At 43.7% G+C, this 12893-nt stretch overlaps 2 long non-coding RNA genes across 8 annotated transcripts in view; one reads left to right on the forward strand and one right to left on the reverse strand.

Moving 5' to 3' along the window:
* LOC128417922 (uncharacterized) overlaps nucleotides 1–11723 on the reverse strand; it is a 75162-nt gene extending 63439 nt beyond the window's left edge. For 5 of the 7 annotated variants that reach the window (XR_008331618.1, XR_008331617.1, XR_008331616.1 and 2 more), the window contains exon 1: nucleotides 7295–7435. This is a non-coding gene — a long non-coding RNA (uncharacterized LOC128417922). The other 2 variants (XR_008331613.1, XR_008331615.1) reach the window with 2 other exon arrangements.
* LOC128417924 (uncharacterized) lies at nucleotides 4860–7175 on the forward strand. The gene is made up of 3 exons (XR_008331620.1): nucleotides 4860–5192; nucleotides 5558–5669; nucleotides 7112–7175. It is a non-coding gene; the product is annotated as an uncharacterized LOC128417924 (long non-coding RNA).
* Nucleotides 11724–12893: the final 1170 nt, after the last annotated feature.

Here is a 12893-nt window from a genome sequence, read left to right on the forward strand (position 1 = left end):
CTGGAAGGGACCCCAAAGGTCATCTATAATAATAATAATAATTTACTTATACCCTGCCCAGATGGCTGGGCTTCCCCGGCCACTCTGGGCAGCTTCCAACAAAATATTAAAATATAGTAATGCATCAAACATTAAAAGCTCCCCTAAACAGGGCTGCCTTCAGATGTCTTCTAAAAGTCTGGTAGTTGTTCTCTGCAACTTCAGTCCCTTTATTATTTTACAGTGTAGTCCCATTCATGTTTACTCAGAGGTGTGTTCAGGTGTATCCCCCACTAGTAAGTGCATTTAGAATTGTACCCTTCCTCTACTAACTTGTCTGGGAGTTAGTCTCGGAGATTTACTTCCGAGAAATCATGTGGAAGATTGAACTGTTAGTTGCCCTTTTCAGTACATTCTCCAACTCTGTTATGACCTTGCTGAGGTGGGGTGATCAGAAGTGTGCACAACTTTCTAAATATGACTACATCTTAGATTAATATAATTTGTTGTTGGCATCCGTCTGTCTCAAGAGACAATGGAAGAGTGTGCCATCAGGGGTAAAATGAATCTGTTGGATGGTTACAGCGCCTGCAGTGGCTGAGAGAGCAGTATCACTGTGATATATGCTTTTTTGTCAATCCCATTGTTTCTTAAATAGCACAATAATAAGCATATTATGACTATTACCTGCTTAATTGCCAAGGTGGATTCAAAGCGGTTTACAGGTATAAAACCAGTTCTAAAGAAATACAAATATACATACCTAAAATACACAATAAAAGAATTCCATCAAAACATTAAAATAAATATCTACAATTAAAATGTGTGCTAAAGCAAGTCTATTCAAACAGTATAAGACTTAAAAACAGTTTAGGTGTAATACTTAAATATGGAGGTTTAGGTCACGAGATCTGATATTTCCAGAGTTTTAAGTAGGGATGAGTAAAAATTACACATTTTCCAAGTTTTTCCCCCCACAGGGGTCCACTCTTCCCCTTTCAAGGACACTTTTAAATAGTTCAATCAAATTTCATTCTTTTAAAGCTCAAGTTTTGATTGAACACTTCTATGCTCAGCCTACTGAAATAATTATTCCGTGCCTTGTTAACACAATGTTCTCCTATTCCCTATGTGGTATCAGATTGTGTGTGTGTGTGTGTGTGTGTGTGATCCCTTTTCTTACATGGTATCTAATTAGCCTGTGAGCAAACCGGCAGTGAATCCAGATCATGTGTTATGCACGCACCAAAAGTCTGATAACACAAAGAAGGATGGAAACTGCTGTCAAGAAAGTAGTTTTAAATCAACCACCATTTATTTTGAGAAACGATTACCAAACTCCTATGTTTCTTAGCCCCTAAATATGCAAATGTTGAGATGAAAATTAAGAAAGGAAAGCTACCAAAACTCATACAGGTCTAATTTTATTTAAAAAGTATACCAACATTTTCCCACTTATAGCCAAAGCTTTTTTTAAATAATAAAAAAATCCAGGTAGGTCTTGTATATGTACTGCTAGCCAAAATTCCTTTCAGCAGGAACAATAAAAAGGAAATGAGACAATATGGCTTCCTGCAGCAGTATACAACCCTACGGTGTCCCTACTTTCATTAGAGAAATGTTGGAAGGTACGTCCATATTTCAAAGGCATAACTGATGTCCGGGGGGAATTTCCGAAATGCGGCAAGTCAATTGTGTCCTGGCAACCCTATGATAGTACATAACCAAAGCCAAGTTACAGATCACTAAGAATCCACAGGGAGACAGCATAGATTTCAGAGAATAGTAAGGAAGCACAAAGCTTATGTGGCCAGCATGCATCACAGCCATCTTGGAAAGGCCTTCAATAATAGCTTTCAGCAGTGGCCTTCTCAAATGTACAATCCCTTCTCACATTAACTCTGTGGTGTCAGTGCTGCCACAGCATGGCTATTTCCTATGCGGTAAATGGAAGATCAAACTGAAAAACACTTTACCCCATTACCCGGTTCAGGCCTTCAGACACGGCCTTCATAGTGCAGGAAGCAATCAGTTTTCTAGTGACTCCAAAAAGACATGAAGGGGCCCTTCGATGAAGCGGTGCTGAAATTAAACTGATAACGTCCCACTCAGGAAATGAAACAGGAAGCTATCAGGAGACAAGAGTAGCAATGCAGAGAGGCAAAATAATAATATATCAGTTTCAAGCATCATGTTGAATAATTGTCAGATGTGTAATGAATCATCAGGGCTTCAAAGCAACAGCTGCATGAGCTGGTACTGTGCATTACACAGCTGCGTAAGACCCGAGAGCCCTCAGGTCTCTTAAGGGCAGAGGCACTGCCTTGCTGGGGAGGGATAGCAATTCTAGTCCCAGAGGGCACTGCCTGCTATTGCTGCTCCCCTATCAGTTCTTCACCCTCCACTGGCATCAGAAGCAGAGGAAGCGGTGAGAAGGAAGATATATTTGAGGCACAATAACCGAGGAGTGGGATGCGGGTGGCGCTGTGGGTTAAACCACAGAGCCTAGGGCTTGCCGATCAGAAGGTCGGCAGTTCGAACCCCCGCGACGGGGTGAGCTCCCGTTGCTCGGTCCCTGCTCCTGCCAACCTAGCAGTTCGAAAGCACATCAAAGTGCAAGTAGATCAATAGGTACCACTCCGGCGGGAAGGTAAACGGCGTTTCCGTGCGCTGCTCTGGTTTGCCAGAAGCGGCTTAGTCATGCTGGCCACATGACCCAGAAGCTGTACGCCAGCTCCCTCGGCCAGTAAAGCGAGATGAGTGCCGCAACCCCAGAGTCGGTCACGACTGGACCTAATGGTCAGAGGTCCCTTTACCTTTAACCGAGGAGGATAAAAGGTTAAGGCCACATTCAGAGGCAGAGACTTGTTGGTCCCAAATTCTGGTTCAGAATGGGACCTTGCACTTCCTTCAGTTGGCTTGGGTCAGGATGGCCATATGAATTTAACAATTTTAAAAATTTATTTAAAAAATATAATTTTTAAAAAGAAGGAAAACTCTGATCCTAAACCTCCACCGCCTTGCAGGAAATCTTCAAGAGAAGAAAAGGCTACGTCTAAGACGTAAACCCTATAGGAGTCTGGTGTGGAGTCTCTAAGAAGGTTGGATTTGACTCCTTCCAGCAACTCCTGCAGCCAAGCTGGTGCCAAATGCTTTCCTTTGGACTTCAGTGAGGCTGAGAGGGGAGTCTTCAGCTGGGCTGCTCAGGGCCTCCATCCACACTGACCAGACTTGCACCTTGGGAAGGTCAATCTGGTGTTGCTAACACAGCTGTTTGACTTCACCTCCGGAGGAGCACCCCACTGTCTCTCAAGGCTGACGGATGCCAACTATTGCATTTCACCTGATCTTTAAAAATGAATCCTGATGTGGTTTTTTGAAAGGGCAAATTTAGAAGTTGGTGGGCAAAAGCAAGCAGCTTGACAGATAGGCAGTTTCTGAATTAGCATGTCTGAGAAATATCCCCTTCCTCCTCTGACATTTCATTCTAAAGAGAATTTCTGATTACAGTGATAATTTCTGTGCAACTCGAAGATGGTCTGGGATTTTCATAAACCAGTTGTTAATTTTAAGGGGAGATTATGGATGTTCACTTGAGAGTTAGAAACAAAACAAAACACTCTTTCTTGCAGGTTGAAAACATCAGTGCTCAAAGTGGTTGAAGTACTTCCAATTTTAGGACATGAACAGAATATAGCTGGTTATCATTAAGAACATTTCAAGTCAAATTGTAGTAGTAGTATAGTAGAATAGGCGACTCCAAAGCGAATAAATTAATAACCCATCCTCAAAAACATAGGCAATTTGTGGAAGCAGCAAGAACTCCCTACATTGGAAGACTGGAGAATAAAAATGGTAGAATTTGTGGAGTTGGCGAAGGAGAGGGGAGAATCAGGAATCGGCCCGAAGAAAAATATCAAAAGGACTGGAGCAAATTTATTTATTATTTGAAAGAAAACTGTACTCATTTAAAAACGTTTGTAGCATTAACGTGAAATGTTTTGTAATGTAAAATTATGATGCTGATTTATAAATAAGAATGTGATTTCTTAAGGTGATTATAGACAAAGAAGTGATTATGGGAATGCGAAAGATATGTTATAGGCTATAGGGATGTCAGAAAGAGAGGTAGAAGGAAGTCAAAGCTCACTTTAAGCAAATAAGATGTTGTGAATATGTGTATTGAATTAAAATGAAATATGGAAAAATTCAATAAAAAATTATGTTTATAAATAAATAAATATACCAAAAGGCCTTTTTTAAAATTTTATTGCCATTTTTTAACAAAAAAACCTGCCCTCCTTATTCTCTGAGAAGATTTAAGGTGGCTAACAGATCAGTAATAAAAAGAGTGAAGCCAAGCACCATATCCAGAAAAAGAAGAAAACAAACCACCACACAGCAATGCTACCATCGTCACATGAAACCACATCAATAGTAATAGTGCTGGACCCATAAGCATCACATAGTATCATCTGCCTAAATAACCAGTAAAACTTATTTATTTGACCCTGGTCATAGCCACTGTAACGCCACACACCACACTGGCCACACCACACTGGCTCTCGACGGGCACAGAAGAAAAGAGTACTTTCTTTAAAAAAAGAAAGTGCACTATCAGTGATACTCGAACAGTAATGGCCATTCTTTTAACTTTCTAGTCCCTCTCTCATGCACCACAGCAATTGCTTTGTAACCAGCACCAACCACCCAAGTGATTTTCAAGTCACATGAATATATAATGGTGGAAGTTACCACATGACAGTGTGGCTACATATTGCTCTGTTATTTGAGGAACATAGATCCCTTCCAATAATCAAGTCTCAAAATTACCGCAACAGTGGGTTGCTTGGTTGTTGTTTTTTTACAAGTATACACGCATATTGCCCATCCTGTTCTGGAATCATCTGGATTCGTTCAGTCTCCTCCACCCCAAATATTTATTTCACTTTAGCTCACAGGCTCTCAAATCGCTTCCTGATTTAAGCCCTTCTCTGTGCAGGGGTTGAAAGAGTCATAAATCACGATGGATTCGGTGAGGGTTGACAGTGCTCACAAAATCCAATCAGAAGCAGGCAATATCCTCTGCCTTCTCAACCTGAGAAGGTGTTTTCTTTTTTTAAAAAAAAAGCTACCTTAGCTCTAATAGAAAGACGGCCCATGAAAGCAGCTTATCATTTCTTTGAGACGTCCAGAGCTTCCAGGCTAACCAAGTAATACTTTTCTGTGACAACCCAAGTGTATTGTACTAACAATCAAAAACATACTTCTTGCTGCAATCAATTTTCACTAGAAATTTTGGAAATCTTAGTCTTTCGACCACAGGCTGAGGATTTGTTACACTCAATTTTAGGGGAAAAATGGACTTTTGCTTCAGTGATCTGCCATTTATTACTTTATATGCTGCCATATTATCTAGTTTGGCCTGGGGGGGGGGTTGTGGGATATTCTCTCTCTCCCTGTAAGACCGCAGTGCTATTCACCCAGCTATAGTTAAAGGTCTGTCAGTTTTCCCATTATATGCCTCCATTATCAAGGCTTTATAACTCAACCCTCAAATGTCAATCCTATCTGATAGGTGCCAAAAAAGCATTTGACCTCATGAAGGATTACGTGATGGCGACTGATCCATTAAATGCTTTGTAAGCCGGAAGCCAGGTTCAAGTCCTTCTTAAGGGATTTATTTAAAGGTAAAATATTAATATTTATGAGTACAGTATTCAGTTCTATCGCTAAAGCAGTTTAATGTAACAACAGTATTTTGGGGATACAAGAATCATCTGATGCTACAAGGTCTTTTTTTGTTGTCTGACCACTTCTGAGCCAACACGTATCTCACAGCCAGGCCAAGTCCTAGCATAACATTTTACTCATAGGAGAAGACTTAGGTAATTTACATAGCCAGCTAAATTCAGTTTAGCTACCACCATTTAACTCCATTTACTTTAAGACCCCCATTACTCAGCGTCTATGTCCATGCACAATGAATGAAGTAGAGGACTTCATACACTTCTTTTTCTACTGCCCTATTTATGAGCTAATAAGAACTAAGCTCCTCCTCTTGATCCCGCCCACCATCACATCTAAGGAAGACTGTTTGAAATTCCTTCTTGTGGACGCAAATCCCCAAATTTCACGTGGGGTGGCAATCTTTATAGTGCAGGCTTTGAAACTTAGGGCTACACTGACTGGGTAGTGTGTCCCAGACCTGGACCTGTTTTAATTCTTTGTATTACCTTTTTAACCTAATGTGCCGAGCCTATTTGGGGGCCATTATATGTTTTATATACATCTGCATTTTAGATTCCCGGCGCTGGCAACTAAATTTTTATATTATTGTTTTAGGGTAATTTAAATGTCACAATGTCAGTAATATTGTTTGAATTCTGTTTTATCAGGTTGCTTCTCTCTAGCATTTTTGTCTTATCTTGCTATGGCTGTATGCTAATGCAATAAAGGTTTGATGATGATGATGAACTCCATATGAAACCGCAGGACGCAGTATCTGAGGCAATTGTTCCGCAACATACCCAAGACAAATTATTTGCTATCTTTTTTTTCCATCAGTGATTATGCAGGAATTTTTACCACAATGGGAATAGCAACTAATATAATTATGCAGATAAATTACCTTTATTTACATAATTTGCTATTAAATTTTCTGACAAATCTGTTGGCTGGGATGAGGGTGGAGGGAGAGAATTTAATGGGGTGTTGTTCCATTGTAAGTCCCTTGGGGCAGAGGCCTATCATGCCTTGGTGGTTGTTGTTATTTGTAAACCACCATGCAAATAGTTGGCTGGGGGGGGGGTGCAATTGTATGCAGGGGCTATGTAAACATCCAGGAAATATTTTCATCAAAACAGGGGGAAAGGCAGATAAGATAGTGAGAATTCTTCAGCCTTGATAAGCGACAAAATAATGATGCTGCATCTAAAATGGCATCTTCAAACTATTTGTAAAGCAGATTATGTAGCTTTTGCCTTTGGTGTTAGCCCACTGAACAGGCCTACGTAATCGTATATAAAGAGGGCATGCTCTGCCTGAATATACCAACAGCCAATTTTGATTCTCTCTTAAGATAGTTCGTTGAAGGTCATTACTGTTTTCTCCCAATTTTTAACTTTCACAGCATTGTAATAAGGTCACAGATTCAAAAGAGGAGAAGCGTTGCTGTACATTATTAATGATCCCTGGTACAATGAAAGAAACGATTTGCTGAAATTCTGTGTATTTTCAAAGATAAAGGAGGTTAAGAGATATACTCAAGCCACTCTCATACATAAAAGGAAACATCAGTTAACTTCCATCTTACCATAAAGGAGTTGTTTCTTGCAGGTTTCAGGTCTCAGTATTAATCTAAAGAATTTGTGCTGAAAATAAAAATGGTTTGTCAGTGCTTGGGAACCTGTGGCCCATAAGCCTAATTAGCCTCCCCAGGGCCTGCAAGGCCATTTTAAGTTGATCACACCCACCTGCCAAATGATGCCAAGCACAGGACAGTTAAAGGGATCTTTGGTTTCTGATTTAACCACTGCAGCATAAAACCGAAGACAAGCCCTCTTTGAAAGGAAAAGGCAGCGAAGGCCTCTCTGATCTGCACTCTTAGACCAGTTAGGCCTTTTGCCAACTCAACAGGAAAAGGTATTATTTCACCTCACCCCATTGTTGGGGTGGGTTGAATTGCTGCCTTTGACTCTTAAGGAGGCATGGGCTTTCTCAGTTGGTTAGGGCATGGTGCCGATAAGACCAAGGTTGCAGGTTTGACCCCCTTATGGGACACCTGCATATTCCTGTATTGCAGGGGCTGGACTAGATGATCCCACTGTTCCTTCCAGCTCTGCAGCTCTACGATTCTATCATTCTCTTAGTTCTGTGATGCTTAGTGCAAAGATCAGAGATAAAACATCCCTCTGACTCCTCTTTCTTTACACCAAGCTTTCCCAAACTTTGGTCTACAACTGTTTTTGGACTACAATTCCCATCATCCCTGACTACATAGGGATGCTAGATAGGGATGATGGGAGTTATAGTCCAAAAACTGCTGGAGACCCAAGTTTGGGAAACCCTGCTTTAGAGGAATGTTTTTGTATGTTTGGTGTGTGTCAGAGAGTGTGTCTGTTGTAAGGTAAAGGTCAAGGGACCCCTGACCATTAGGTCCAGTCATGACCGACTCTGGGGTTGCGGCGCTCCTCTCGCTTTATTGGCCAAGTGAGCCGGCGTACAGCTTCCGGGTCATGTGGCCAGCATGACTAAGCTGCTTCTGGCGAACCAGAGCAGCACACGGAAACCCCGTTTACCTTCCCACCAGAGCGGTACCTATTGATCTACTTGCACTTTGATGTGCTTTCGAACTGCTAGGTTGGCAGGAGCAGGGACCGAGCAACGGGAGCTCACCCCATCGCGGGTATTCGAACTGCCGACCTTCTGATCGGCAAGTCCTATTGTCAGAGGCTCAGGAGCAGAAGAGCAGGGGAGAGAGCAAATAGAGAGCGGAGGAGAGGAATCAGAGGGGAGCGTAGGGGAATATGACAGTGGCCCGAGAGATTCCATGAGCTTCTCCAGCGAATCAGAAGATTCCCAGGAGGGGGCGCCTATGGTAAGGGCGAGGCGAGTCCCAGGGGGGACGATCCATAATCAAGGAACCAGAGGGGAGTCCCAAAGGAGTAGCGGAGGATTAGGACCAGTTCCCCCACCAGAGCACAGTGGGGGGGAAGAGTCACATGAGTCAGGACCAGCTTCTCCTCCATCGGGGAGTGGGGAAACGGAGGGAAGGCCAGGTCCAGCTAGCCTCCCCGAAAGAGGGAGCGGTGACACAAGTGTAACGGTCAGAAGGAAAGTGGGAGGCTGCGCGCGCGCGCCAAGTTCAAATGTGGAGGAGCGCGGGACAGCAGAAAACCCGGATTGGGAGCCAGGTCCTAAAGCCCGAAGGAGGGGGGGAGAAGAGTCGGCGGACTCAGCGTCAGAAGAATCTAGGAGGGCTGAGACTCCGACTAGCAGGAGGACCCAGAGAAAGAAGGAACAGAGGAAGAGGTGGAGTAAGGCTACAATCTTAAGCTGGTGTCAGGGGGGAGGAGATTCAGATGGGACTTCTACGGTCTAAGGCATAGACGTAGCGTTGCGCGCTGCGCGTCTGGAAATGGAACTGAACTTCAATAAAGACTTTTTAACTCGAGGAAGAAGCAGCGTTGGTCTTGTGTGAGCTGGGACCTTGGGCAGCGCTGACACCTATACTCTGTGGTTTAACCCACAGCGCCACCCGCGTCCCTGTGTCTGTTGTATGAATATGTAATTTCATGCATGCAGGAAGAGATTGCTGTGTGTCTGGTGGCTGGTGCCTGGGATAGATAAGGCTGTGTACACAGCAACTATGAAAGCATATGTGCCCTGCCCAAGCCACAGTTTCCAAAATCCTTAACCAAATACAGTCCCTATGATTCTATGGGGAAGTCCTTCAAAGGTATGGTGTGTGTAAGCAGCCTCAGGCAAGGTTTGTGCTAGGTACTTCCTGGCTCCTACAGTAACTATTCTGGGGGCTAAATTGTTGGGAAATAACTGGTGAATACCAATTAATCCTGAAGTCCCACGTGTGGGGAACTACAAAGAAAAAAACAAACAGCTGACTGCCTGAACTAAAGAAAAACTGTGTGGGGCTTGACTCAGTCTTTAGCCAAAACAGCCCCCAGTAAAGTTTAAAACACAAGCCTATGCAGTATTTGCAATGTGGGAGAAATATAGGTTGTTAGATTTGTAGAGGTCCCAGAATTAAGTGCTTACAATGTGCTCCCCTTGCCTCTGCCTCTCTCTGAAAGACCACAAACTTCAGTAAGTTTGAACGCTCTACTTACAGTAATCACAGGTCTCACTCAGGCAGCAGAAACAACACAGGCAAAAGGCACTTCAGTACAAAATACAAAAAGGATCTTCAAGCACAGAGTCTGGGCTAGCGAGCTCCAGCCTTGTGCATGTGCTTAGTTACATGGTTCAAACAAAAGAGGGAAAGAGGGAGGAAGAGGAAGCAGGCAATACTAATCTGGTGGGCCAAAGAGCACTGAGCAATTCAGAAGACAGGTATACAAGGTCTTTTGGACACCCAAGATTGTCTCCCCACGTTTAGCTAAACCCCTGATCATCTTACAGCTATCCAGACCAAGCTGGGCCATTTCCATTGGGTGTAGGGGCACTTAATGTGTAGTGAATCTGGCTATTGCAATAAAACACTGTATTTTGCTTTCCAGCACTGCAATTAAATAACCCATCTGCTTGTTTGGATCTAACGCGTGGAGTGTTGACATTCGTGTGGACATCTGTTTGAGAATCCTGGTGGGCACAGAGTGGTACTTCCAGCTGTGTAAAGATGGTAATGGCACAAAGGTTATCCTTTCCCCTTGGGACACAGAGCTGCAGCATAACTAGGACATAAGGCATGACAGATTGCTGGAGAAGGGAATTTAATGTAGCCGAGTTGGAAATTGACATCATTAAGCAGTCTTTCAACATGGCAATCAACATATTTGCTGTTTAAAAGAGGAGAACATTTTCAGCACTGCTTAGCGGTGTGGGGTCATTACTCTTTTAATCTCCGAAAATATTCCAGTAAGGAATATATTTATTTCATGTCTGTCAGATGATAAAAGACACATTACATCCATCCCATACATTCAAAGCACTATGATAGCCCTCTAAACAGTCCCGACTGAATTCTGGGAGTTGTAGTTTGTTAAGGGTCCCGAGAGTTGATCAGAGGCACCTATTCAGTTCTGCTCTGGAGCCAACTGACGATTCCCAGGTAAGATCCTCCCCCTATTGTGTGGGCAGGGTGGTCCCTCCCCCTACCTGGCCTGATCACCTTGGCAACGCCTCCCCAGGCGGGATTGGGCAACTGGCTGAGGTAGGCAGAGACCTCCAGGTATCCCACCTGAGGAAGGCGAAGCCAAGCCTGTGCTAATGGTGCCGCATAGGGTCCAGGGGCTGCGCGTGACCATGCAAAGGGTGCCCCCCATTTAATGTGGGGAGCAGTCATTCCCAAAGTGGTTTAACTATCAATTGCTCTTCACAGGGAAGTCTGTAAATTGTAGCTCTGTGACTCTAACTCTGTAGCTCAGACTCCAAATTTTGGAGGGTCCTTAGGCAAATCCCTTCCCCTGGTCCCCTCTTCACCATTTGATTCTCATTCTCTTCTCAGCATTGCTACCACCAGCTTCTCCACTGCCTTTTCCTCAACCAATGTTGACTGGTCCAGACCAAGAGGTGGTTGTGCTGGAATCCTGGAAGCCAAGACACAAGTTTGGGGCGTGTACTCTTTGGTGAGAGAACCCAAGCACAGATTTAACATCACAAAACATGCAGCAAAGAAAAGCATGGAAATAAAGGCTTGTAAAACCTTTAGAATGTGCCCTTCCTCCGAGTCCCAAAATATCCCCAAGCTATCCCATTTCCCTAGCATAGAGACAGACCACACTTTGTCTAAGTCGTAAAATGGTCTACTTACAAAACTCTTCAAAGGTCAGCAGCCAGGAAAGATGCACAGACAGTGAAAATGTTGCTTAGCTATAAAATGTAAAAATTTCTAAACTACTGGTATAGAGAAAAACTCTAGTTTCAGACTCCATTTTCCTTCTCTTACAGAGCTCCTTACCTACTGAAATCCACATGGATAGTGAGAGATAGAAACGCCTTGGTGACCCACTTCCTCTCAAGGTGGGAAGTGATGAAATATGCTAAGGCTGGCAGGACAGCTTAGTCTGTGGTTTTAACCCCTTCGTGCACTAATTGGATTCAAACATGCTAGATTTATATGAGCCTGGAACCCTACAGGTCAAGTAAGCAAGTAGTTGCAATAGTGAAGAAGCAGCAGAGATCTACAGAACTCTTGGCAGTGAGCCCCCTGATAGTGTAGATCAGGGATGTCCAACAGGTCAATTGGGATCGACTGGTCGATCCCCGGGAGGTTGCTGTCGATCGCGGGCTCATTTCCCTTTGCTTTTGCCTAAGCCCTATACAGCCTAGGACCCTCGTACCTACGGGACCGCCTCTCCTGGTATGTCCCACAGAGGAACTTACGGTCTTCAAACAAAAACGTCTTGAAGGTCCCAGGCCATAGAGAGGTTAGGCTGCCCTCAACCAGAGCCAGGGCTTTTCCAGCTGTAGCTCCAATCTGGTGGAACGCTCTGTCACAAGAGACTAGGGCCCTGCGGGACTTGACATCTTTCCGCAGGGCCTGCAAGACAGAGCTGTTCCACCAGGCCCTTGGCCAGGGCACAGCCTGACTCCCTCCTTTCGCAATCCTCACAGAACTAATTGCAATTAATTTGATTGGAATTAATTTTAGAATGAAATGATTTTAGAATGTTTTATTATTTTACTGTTGTTAGCCACTCTGAGCCCGGCTTCGGCTGGGGAGAGCGGGATATAAATAAAATTTATTATTATTATTATTATTATTATTATTATTATTATTATTATTATTAAGAGCTCCCGGCCCTGCCCCCTCCCCTGCCTGGATTTTCTCCTGATCTCTGTAACGGAAAATGGAACTTTTGCTGTGATGCAAAATGCTTCCACAGCGCTGTTTTGGTGGAAGCCAAATGCTCCCACAGCCCTTCCCCCTTAAAAGTCCCCCCCAAAGCGGAAGCTCAACAAAATGGGTATAAAACGAGGCATTTCCCCTCCCTAAGTGAAAGCTCAACAACTTTGAGCTGAACCCCTAAAAAGGGTGGTAGATCACTGCTGGATTTTAATTCTGAAAGCAGATTGCAGTCCTTCGGGAGTTGGCCACTCCTCAGCAGTTTTCCAAATATGCAGACCCTAAGCATAATAGTAAGAGTACTTAACAGTGGGGACGCGGGTGGCGCTGTGGGTAAAACCTCAGCTCCTAGGACTTGCCGATCGCATGGTCGGCGGTTCGAATCCCC

Source organism: Podarcis raffonei, chromosome 7 (genome assembly GCF_027172205.1).
Source record: "Podarcis raffonei isolate rPodRaf1 chromosome 7, rPodRaf1.pri, whole genome shotgun sequence".
NCBI lineage: Eukaryota > Metazoa > Chordata > Lepidosauria > Squamata > Lacertidae > Podarcis > Podarcis raffonei.